Consider the following 11310-nt stretch of genomic DNA (forward strand, 5'->3'; position numbering starts at 1 on the left):
ATCCCCCGTCATCCTTCTAAACTCCATCGAGTACAGACCCAGAGTTATCAAACGTTCCTCATATGTCAAGCCTTTCATTCCTGCGATCGTTCTCGTGAACCTCCTCTGGACCCTATCCAGAGCCAGAACATGATTCCTGAGATATGGGGCCCAAATATGCTCACAATATTCTAAATGTGGTCTGACCAGAGCCTTATTAAGCCTCAGCAGCACATCCCTGATTTTATATTCTAGTCCTCTCGAAATAAATGCCAACATTGCATTTGCCTTCCTAACTACCGACTCAACCTGCAAGTTAACCTTAAGAGAATCCTGAACTTGGACTCATAAATCCCTTTGCACTCCAGATTTCTGAATTCTCTCCCCATTTAGAAAATAGTCTATGCCTGTATTCTTCCAACCAAAGTGCATGACCTCACACTTCCCCACGTTGTATTGCATCTGCCACTTCTTTGCCCATTCTTCTAAGCTGTCCAAATCCTTCTGCAGCCTCCCCGCCTCCTCAATACTACCTTACCCTCCACCTATCTTTGTGTCATCTGCAAATTAGCCAGGATGCCCTCAGTTCCTTCATCTAGATCATTAATGTATAAAGTGAAAAGTTGTGGTCCCAACACTGACCCCTGCGGAACTCTACTAGTCATCAGCCGCCATCCTGAGAAGGACCCCCTTATCCCCACTCTCTGCCTCCTGCCAGACAGCCAATCTTCTATCCATGGTAGTACCTTGCCTCTAACACCATGGGCTCTTATCTTACTGAGCAGCCTCCTGTGCGGCACCTTGTCAAAGGCCTTCTGGAAGTCCAAGTAGATAATATCAATTGGCTCTCCTTTGTCTAACCTACTCGTTACCTCCTCAAAGAATTCTAAATGAATTGTCAGGTATGACCTCCCCTTCATGAAACCATGCTGACTTTGCCCTATTTTACAATGCACTTCCAAGTATTCTGGAATCTCATTCTTAAAAATGGACTCTAAAATCTCACCAGCGACTGAGGTCAGGCTAATCAGCCTGTAATTTCCCGTCTTTTTCCTCACTCCCTTCTTAAACAGGGGGGCTACATTAGCGCTTTTCCAGTCCTCTGGGACCCTCCCTGACGCCAGTGATTCCTGAAAGATCACCACTAACGCCTCCACTATTTCTTCAGCTATCTCCTTCAGAACTCTGGGGTATAATCCATCTGGTCCAGGTGATTTATCCACCTTCAGACCTTTCAGTTTTCCTAGCACCTTCTCCTTGGCAATGGCCACCATACTCACATCTTCCTCCCGACTCTCTTGAACTTTGGGGATGTTACTCGTGTTTTCCACCGTGAAGACTGACGCAAAGTGCCTATTCAGTTCCTCCACCATTTCTTTGTTCCCCAATACTACTTCTCCAGCATCATTTTCCAGCGGCCCAATGTCCAGTCTTGCCTCTCCTTTACCCTTTATATCTCGAAAAAAAACTCTTGCAATCTTCTTTTATATTACTGGCTACTTTACCCTCATATTTAATCTTCTCCCTCCTTATTTATTTTTTAGTTGTCCTCTGTTGGTCTTTGTAGGCTTCCCAAACCCTTGGTTTTCCACTACTCTTCGTCGCATTGTATGCTTTCTCTTTAGCTTTTATGCTGTCCCTGATGTCAGCCATGGTTGCCTCGTCCTCCCTTTAGTATACTTCTTCTTCCTAGGGATGAATTTTTGCTGTGTCTCCCAAATTACTCCCAGAAGCTCCTGCCATTACTGTTCCACTGTCTTTCCTGCAAGGCTCATCTCCCAGTCAATTCTGGCCAGCTCCTCCATCATGCCTCTGTAGTTGCCATTATTCAACTGTAATACCGTTACATCTGATTCCAGCTTTTTCCTCTCAAATTGCAGGGTACATTCTATGATTAACAATCCCGAGTTTGCTGGTGACAATGAAGAGGCCAGGGTTTTATTCCCACCACCCTCGCCTCCAGAAGCGCAGCCATTCCCCTATCAGGACATTGACTGCAGTCCAGCTCGGGATGTTTCCATTCAATGTCAGACAGCTCACCACCGACGGATCTCACAGAACCAGAGAGACAGAAGGAAGTGAATTGAAAGCACCTTGAGACACGACAGCAAATTATTGAGGGTGGGGATTAGAACGTGCGTCTTGCAATCTGCTTCCGTGATGATCCGCCGCTCGGGTCGGGTTCTGCAGTTTGTTTCTCTCGGCCGCTGCTGGAAACAGTTGGTGACAGTTTGATGCGAGGTGAATGTGGTTTCCTCTCGGTTTGTGTTTGAGCGGCTGACAGAGCCGCTGACATTGTCGCTGCCTCTGCCGCCGATTCTATGCAACCCGCAAGACGGGAGCTCATATTCACAGTCCAAAGGCAGTTTTTGTACAGGGGTGACACTGTTTTCCATCACTGTGAGCCTCAGAGCGCAGTAATACACGGCAGAGTCGGTCAGCTGCAGACCTGAGATGCTCAAACTGGTGAATTTATTCGAGGTCTGGAGCTCTGCAGAGAAACGGCTTTTGGCAAAATCTGCTTTATCTTCAGGACCGTCCGAGTGTTTCCACAATATAAACTCAGGCTGCGAGTCTGGGTGTTGCCGGTACCAGTATAAATAGTTGTAGCTCTCTGTAGTATCATAGGTAGAGCTTAATGTCACCGTTTCTCCTTCTGTCTTAACATCCGAGGACAGCGGCTGAGTGACAGAATCTCCATGAATCACATCTGAAAAACATGTTCAAACAGAAACAATCAGGTCGAGTATCGTTTAAAATTCACGTTTTATCCATTTGTTTAAAATAGGAGGAAATATTAAATGAGGCTGGTCCACATCTACCTGTCAGAAATGATCCCCACACAACCCAGATGCTGAGTAGCCGCATTGTCGCTGTCCGGTCTGTAAAAGGGGAGTTGGATATTTGAAGATACCTGTTCTAAACCCCGCCCTCAATAATCTGCTGTCGTGTCTCAGGATGTCGTCATCTCACTTTCGTGTGTCCCCAGTGGTGATGTGAGGACGTCAGCTGGTGAGCTGGCTCCCAATGCATTGAAACATCCCGAGGTGGGGTTCAGTCACTGTTCTTGTAGGCGAAATGATTTCGCAGTTAGACACGTGGGACAGGAAACTGAAACCTTTCTTTACTTGTAACCGGAAACACGGGATTGCCAATGGGGGTTGTTTATTCCGGCGTCAATTCTTCAGCTCATGTTCCAGTAGCTTTACCATCAGAGCACAGGTAACCGTGGCTCCAGTGAGATGTCCCTCCTCAACCAGTGAAGCTGTGAACTAACAGTCACTCCGTATTTTTCCAGAGTGGTTTTTAAATCCGTCATTTTAAAAAGATGATCCCTGCTGTTACTGAGCATACAACTGAGTAAACATGTAGGATAAACTCGGGCTGTAATTTAGTCAGCGTTACCAGCACTGTCCTTTTCTGTGGTTTGCATTTAAATGTCTGTTTCAATTTGTTCTGCTGAATTCTGACATCCTTCGTGTTGTGATGGTTAATCTAAACCTCCATAATCTACAGGTTTAGAATTTGCGATGAGAGAGAATTTGGGGTGCGGCGCATCGGTGCTATTTTTAGCAATTTACCTCTGATCGGTTTAAAGCGGGCGGGGACAGAGCGCGGACAGCGGGTTCAAATTCTCCAGGGTGAGGTGCAGAGCTTGTTTTCGTTAACAAGAACTCAACACCAGCAGGACTGTTGTTACAACGTTAGCTAGTGTCAGGAAAAAGCAGTGCAGCAGAATAAGAATTAAACCACAGCCGTTTTTAGCTTGTCTTGCGCTCCTTTAACATCCACTTCCACCATTGGTGCAGTAAGAAATATTGTTATCTTCCGCCTTCTGGTGGCTATTCTGAGAAATGTTCAGGCGCCCTTAGTGAGGTTGTACTAGATTCTTTGTTTAAACAGCGACCTGATGCGACAGTTCACATTTATAGGATGTTCAGTTTCAGCGGCCCTGACTTAATATTCTGAGACGAAACAAATTTATTAATTTATCATTAAAGTAAAGACTGCAACAAGGAAGGGGAGGCGGTGGCATAGTGGTATTGTCACTGGACTGGTAATCCAGAGACCCAGGGTAATGCTCCACCACGGCAGATGGGGGAATTTGAATTCAATAAAAACCAAGAATCAAAAGTCTGTTGATGGTGATAATGAAACCATTGTCGATTGTCGTTAAAAAAAAAACCATCTGGTTCACTATTGTCCTTTAGGCAAGGAAATCTGCCGCCCTTACCTGGTCTGGCCTACACGTGACTCCAGACCCATTGCAAAGTGGTTGACTCTGAACAAGGGAAATTAGAGATTAGCAGCAAATATTGGCCCAGCCAGCGGCACCCATATCCCATGAACGAAAGAAAAAGAATATGGGTAAAAAGTGAAGAAAGACGATGAGAGGAAACAGACAGGGAAATTATATCGAAAGGCAGAAGGTCAGTTAAGGTTCCACAGATGCATTTTTTTTTGTTATAAATGCGAGTTGTTGATGTAATTTTACAAGTGGCCCTCTCCTGTGCTTGCTGAGTGTTGTGTTTCAATGCAGTTTAAATAAACCACTTGTTAATCTCACGGCGGTGGTTGAATTATTGCTTCTGTTTCAGTACTGCGGCCTGCCCTCTAGTGATTCTAACTGGAACTTTCAGTGTGGGTTTTTGTCCGGGATCTGCTGTATCTCTGCAGCATTGTGGGCTCCATGGTACAGAAATACACGGAGGTGTCGCATAACAGCGCTTTGCTAGCCATTAACTCAGTTGTTTTGGCCGCCTTACTAAACATCGAAAAAAATCACTCTGCAAAGCCTGGGTTCTGCTTTGCTATCCCTCCATAGAGATAAAACACAAACTGTGGAGGCTGCCCGGGCTACTGACTGTACCAGGATACATAAGGGCTGGGATCGCTTGTCTTCAAGGTACAGTTTATGGCAACATCCTTTTCCTCTTTGACTGTCATTTCAGATAGCGACTGCTCCACCGAGTCCAGATTACTCCATAGATAATCACAATGTTTATCGTTACATCATCATTACAAGCATTTTGTTATTAATAGTGTTTGGGATACGGCAAGAAGGGGGAGGGTGATTTTTTACTGGGAAGCATACACTTACTGAGAAGCGGTATAATAACGAGGAGTGATCTAAGATAGTTCCACATGATGTTCCTTCCCTGAGTCTGTAACTCTGCAGCCTGTGAAATCCTCTGGCAGTGTAGAAATATGAATCGCCTCGCCACTGCGCCTCTGATTCAACCAATGACAAACAGGGAAAAACAACAACAATCTTTCCAATAAAACACGGCGGGCAAGGCGGGTCAGGGCCAGAACAGCAAATGGAAGCTGTGGGCGGGGCTACAGCGTGCAATGTTGTCACACGTAGCAGTTATCTGCAAGGAACTGAACTCAATAATAATCACACTTCGAAAATGATATCATTTTTCTTCTCTGTGAGAAAAATAGCTTATTCTTCATTCCATATTGCGGTTTCGCAACAGGGGGGTGGGGGGTGGGGGGTTGGGGGGTGGGTCAGGGTTAATATATTATTCAGTAGTATGCAAAATCTTCATCAGTGATAAGATTTGAAATCAGGGCTGAATACATGAGCAGCCAGGTTGAAGCTCTTCTGAAATAATGTACGATGTAGCAGAAAAATCTTTTATCACTTATATTAAAAACTGGAAAAAGTAAATGTGCACAATTTTCGAGGGAGACTGAAGATACGAGTGGTAAGGAACAAATAGGAACGGAAAGAAGTCGAAAACCAAAATAAAGTTTGAATGAAGGCATCACGGATCGATTTGTCAATCTCATGCCTATTATTATTGCAAGGCGCAATCACAGACTAATGTGACTGTTCAGGTGGACGTCACCTGTTATTGTTATTGGGTGCTGTGTTTTGCTGCAATATTCACTCTCATTGTGGAAACTGAATTACCGGTGTGTGCGCGCCCCCTGGTGAGCACTGGATGAAACTGCCTGTGACGCTTTTGTACGGGATCCGCGAAATCCCTGCAGCAGTGTGGGCTCCATGGCACAGAAATAAACGGCGCTGTCGGGGATCAGTGTGTTGTTGATCGTTCGCTCGACAATCTTGTTATTTTTATCAAATGTGGAAGAGAATCGATCATTGATGTCGGTGCTCCTGTGCACATTCTCACCAATAAGACGAAACATGTACATTGGAGGTTTCCAGTGGGCGCTGGCTGTCCCAGTACACAGTAGGGCTGAGATCGCTTTTTCTCAACGTGCAGGTTAATGTGATATTACTTTATTCGTCAACCGTTATTTCAGGAACTGATTGTTCCACCCTGTCTTGGTAGTTCCATTCTAAGATAAATAACAGTAACAGGCAATCAGCACCAGCCTCCTATTGATTAACATAATCATCATTATCGCCATCACTATTGTTTTACCAACAGTACCATTTGGGTTACAGCATTCAGGAGGGGAATTGAGTTTTACTGGGAAGGAAATACTTACTGAGAAGTGACAGAAGGTGCGGAGTGAGACGGTTCCCCAAGGCACTTCCTGAGTCTGTAACTCTGCAGTGCGAGAAATCCCCTGCCGGAGCTGAAATACAGACCCCCGTCCCACTGCACTGCTGATCCAACCAATTACAGGAATGGAGCAGCGGCAGCAATCTCTCCAATAATCGAGTCAGAGCGAGAGCAGCAAATGGAAGCTGTGGGCGGGGATACCGCAGGCCCAATATTGGGTGAAGTGTGCGGTGACTCTCAGCTGCACTCGGAACTGATGGAGCCGAAATATCGACAGTTGAATCTCCAGACGTCAGAGTCCATCCTGCACCTGCTCACTGTTCAAGCGACTGAGAACAAATGCAGCGGGAGGGGAATGAAGATACTGGAATTATAAGATCTTAGAGCAAAGAGAGGCTACTCGACATCTGGCGACGGTGCCTCTTTGAAAGAGTTATCCGATTCGTCTTTCAACCCCTGCATTGCCTACATAACCCTCCACCCTTCTCAAGGCATATTCACTTTCCTTCTGAAAGTTATCCTTGAATCTGCTTCCGACGCCCCTTTAGACACCACATTCCAGAATTTAACAAATTACAATGTATTAAATGAATAATATCTATCAGTGGATGTTTTTAATACCTACATCGGGGCGCTTGTGTTATCCACTGTTCTGTCAGTGGGAACAGTTACGTGTGATGTACTGTAACAAAACCACATAATTCTGAGCGCCTCAATTCAGTCTCACCTTTACCTTCTTTGATATAAGGACAGGAGGTCTTGTGGCGCAATGGGTAGTGACCCTGTCACTGAGCTGGAGGGGGCCTGGCCCCTCCAGAGCTTTATGGCCAAAGAAGATTCATTACCTGGTCAAGCAGGTACCGACTTGCAAATTCTTCTTATATACGCCAATGACAGGTTGTAAGAGTTGGAGAGATTCCTGGCCAACCATGTGATGGAATGACATTGGAGCCGCTACCACCACCATTCACAGCTCCATGTGTGTGTGGTTATGACCGTGTCCAGCAGAGGGTAGATAGCTAAAGGTGAGTGTGTGTGTGTGTGATTATGACAGTGTCCAGCAGAGGGTAGAATGCAAAAGGTGTTTGTGCGCGTGTGTGTGCGTGATTCGGGCAGTATCCAGCAGAGGGTAGATTGCTAAAGGTGTTTGTGTGCGTGTGTGTGGGCGTGATTCGGGCAGTATCCAGCAGAGGGTAGATTGCTAAAGGTGTTTGTGTGTGCGTGTGTGTGTGTGTGTGTGTGTGTGTGATTATGACAGTGTGCAGCAGAGGGTAGATTGCGAAAGATATGTGTCTGTGAATGTGTGTGTGTGTGTGAAGGGAACTCTTGAGGAAGCAGAGAGAGAAGGAGCCCAGGGAAATTGAGTTAAAATATGCAACACCAAGATGTAATAGATTCCACCATTTCAAAAAAAGAAGCAGTCATTCAATTTCCCTATTCTTCTTGGCAAGGAGATATACATTTCTTTAAAAATATGTTCCTATTTAACACCTTCTTGCAAAGACAATTAACCATCCGATATCCTTTGCAGCCTCTTAATAGCTTTTACTTTCCAATATAACTCTGTGTCAACGGAAAGCTTCGGTACATTTAATCTGTTCCTTTTCCATCTTGATAACCTCCAGTTGGACATCAGCGGTCCAGGGAATATGTCTTCACCAATCCTGCTCTGTAAATCCGGGTCATTCCCTCTGTAAGAATAGTGAGTGTAATCCAGGCCAGGGCGCTTCGAGTTACTGTCCGCTCCCTCAAAACCTGCCGGTCTCGCCGCACCACAGGGGACACAGGAAGTGAGGTGTAAACATCCTGAGACACGACAACGGGTTATTGAGGGCGGGGAATAAAAGGGTGTCTTCAAATATCGAGCAGCCTTTGACAGGGCGGACAGCGACAATGCAGCTACTCAGCGTCTGGGATGTTTAGGCAGCAATTCTGACAGGTGATCCTGAAGGGAATACATTTCATATTTCTCTCATTTCCCAGGCATGGGTTCAATCAGATTTGAATCAAATGTCGATCTTAACTTCTCTGTTTTAATATATTTTTTCCAGACGGGACTCATGGAGATTCTGTCACTCAGCCAATCTCATCAGATGTTAAGACAGAAGGAGAAGATGTGACTTTAAACTGTAACTATGACACTACAGGGAGCAGCTATGCGTTATACTGGTACCGACAACACCCAGACACACAGCCTCAGTTTGTACTGTTAAAGGATGCTAATAGCTAAGAAGGAAAGGCAGAATTTGCGGGGTGTCGCTTCTCTGTACAGCTTCAGGTCGCCACTAAATTCACCAGTTTAACCATCTCGGGTCTGCAGCTGACGGACGCTGCCGTCTATTACTGCGCTTTCAGACTCACAGTGATGAAAATCAGTCTCACCTCTGTACAAAAACTGCCTTTGCACTGTGAGTGGGAGCTCCTGTCTGTTGGGGTTTGTGTAGAATTGCGGGTAGATGAAGCTACAATGCGAAGCGGCGCTGTCAGCCGCTCAGACACACACAGAGAAAGGAAACCACATGAACCTCGGATCAAACTGTCAGCCAACTGTTCCCAGGAGCGGCCGGGAAAATCAAACAAACTGCAGAATCCGATCGGCCAGACACACATGGAAGGTTATTGTATCTGAAAACACCCTGTCTAATCCTCAGTGGTTGTTCAAGATCACCAGTACATCAAGGCTAATGGAGACGGGATACATTCTAAATTGAGGGAGATATCCGAAAAAATAATACACACTGAGGGCGCTCTATGCTTGGTTTAATCTTCACAGGGCTATACTGGGCCTGCCATATAAATACTATGGCTATAAGGGCAGGTCAGAGGCTAGGAATCCTGCGTCGAGTAACTCAGCCACCACTCCCCAAAGCCTGTCCACCATCTACAAGGCACAAGTCAGGAATGTGATGGAATAGTCTCCACTTGCCTGGATGAGGGAAGCTCGCACAACGCTCAAGAAGCTTGACATCATCCAGGATAAAGCAGGCTCCTTGATTGGCACCACAAACATTCACTCCCTCCATCACCGACGCACAGTAGCAGCAGTGTGCACCATCTAAAAGATGAACTGCAGGAATTCACCAAAGATCCTTAGACAACACCTTCCAAACCCGCGACCTCTACCATCTGGAAGGACAAGGGCAGCAGATAGATGGGAACACCAGCAAAAAATAGGACAGCAAAGGAGGTAAAAAAGACATAGATGCATTTATGAACTTTCCTTTATATTGTGAGTTGAAATAAACTACTATAAATCCAGAACTGAATGTCATCTGCATTCAAAGGTGAAAATATGGATAAAGGAGGGAAGACTGTGTGCAAGAGAAGGCAATCCAAGCCCTAACATGCGTGAAAAACCTTAAACGCCTCACAACTCAGGTTTGCGCTGCTTTCTGATATATCAGGGAGGTCTCCTTGAAACTCACTGTGGAGCCTGAATTCTCCCTCCTGCTCATTGGTGTGAGGGAGATCTCTAGTGGGCACTGACTGGCACTCTCGGTGTGAGGTTTTCTTCAGGCTCCTGGAAGACATGTTCACTGTTATTTGTTATTTATTCATGGGATGTGGGCTTCGCTGGCTGGGCCAGCATTTATTGCCTTTGCGTAATTGACCTTTGAGAAGTTGGTGGTGAGCTATCTTCTTGAAGCGATGTAGTCCATGTGATGCAGATTCTGCCAAAGTACTGTTGGGAACGGAGTTCCAGGATTTTGACCCAGCGACAGACATGGAACTGCATGCAGTAAATACTGCATGTATCACAATTGCAATGAAGCACATCAAAGTGAAACAGTTATGTAGATATCTTAAATAAAATTGCGCTGCCTGACTGTCTGTAAAGATTAGGTTGGACTGTCTGTAATGGCCAGGTTGAAATGTCTGCAATGTTCATTGATTGTATTGAAGCACCTCATGATCCACGTAGAAAACTGGAATATGATTTCACTTTTTCTGATTGCCATTTTGAAACGCATTGCAATATTCTTTCAGATATTTTATGAGTGAAGCATATTTTTCCTAAAATCAACTAGGTCACAGGAGGCAGACTCACTAATGGGTGTGGCATAATTACTGATAGCTTTAGTGACTTAGTTCATTTATTACCATCACCTTAGTAAGATGCGAAGAAGACAATAATTGATACAATAGATAAAAGCTTAGAGATCGCGTAAAATACTATCTGAAATGTGCAGGGACAATAATTGAACCCTGCTCCCAGTGAGAGCGGGTACTGTCACTGATACTGTATCTACTCTTTTAGCTGGGAGGTCTCCTGGAAATCTGGCCTGTTTACTGCACTTTGCCTTGTACAACATGCAACGGTCGAATTACCACCACAGCCGTTTCGGGGCAGTTTCCAACTAAGCGGCTTTGATGAGCAACTCTCGCCCACTGAATGGAAGTAGAAATTGCTGGGTTGAAATTTTGATTTCCTCCACCAGGTGGCAGGCAAAGCCTTGATATCCCCCTGCTCCCTGCCTGGAGCCGGCCTCACCCACTGACCAGCCTTGGAATTGTCTGTCATCCAACATGTGCTTCCAAATCCCATTTCGCTCCTGGAATCCACTCGGACTCAATGGGTGGCATTCATCCGCCTGCAGGGAAACGACAGTCTCTGTCCCACTCGCCGGTCCCTGGGAAAAGCAGTGGAGAGTTCAGTCACATTTACTGATCTCACATCCATTCTGTCAATGCTTCCACAATCCGTTATAAGGGGGATCAGTAGTAGAGTAATTAATGCTGCGGAGCCCGCACAATCTCCACCACACCTCTGCTAAAACAACGGCCATCAAAGCCCTCGGCCCCCACCTTCCGTTCTGAAGAAAATGTGGCTCTTTCTCATTTTGTG

Source organism: Cetorhinus maximus, chromosome 23 (assembly GCF_964194155.1).
Source record: "Cetorhinus maximus chromosome 23, sCetMax3.hap1.1, whole genome shotgun sequence".
NCBI classification, from domain to species: Eukaryota; Metazoa; Chordata; class Chondrichthyes; order Lamniformes; family Cetorhinidae; genus Cetorhinus; species Cetorhinus maximus.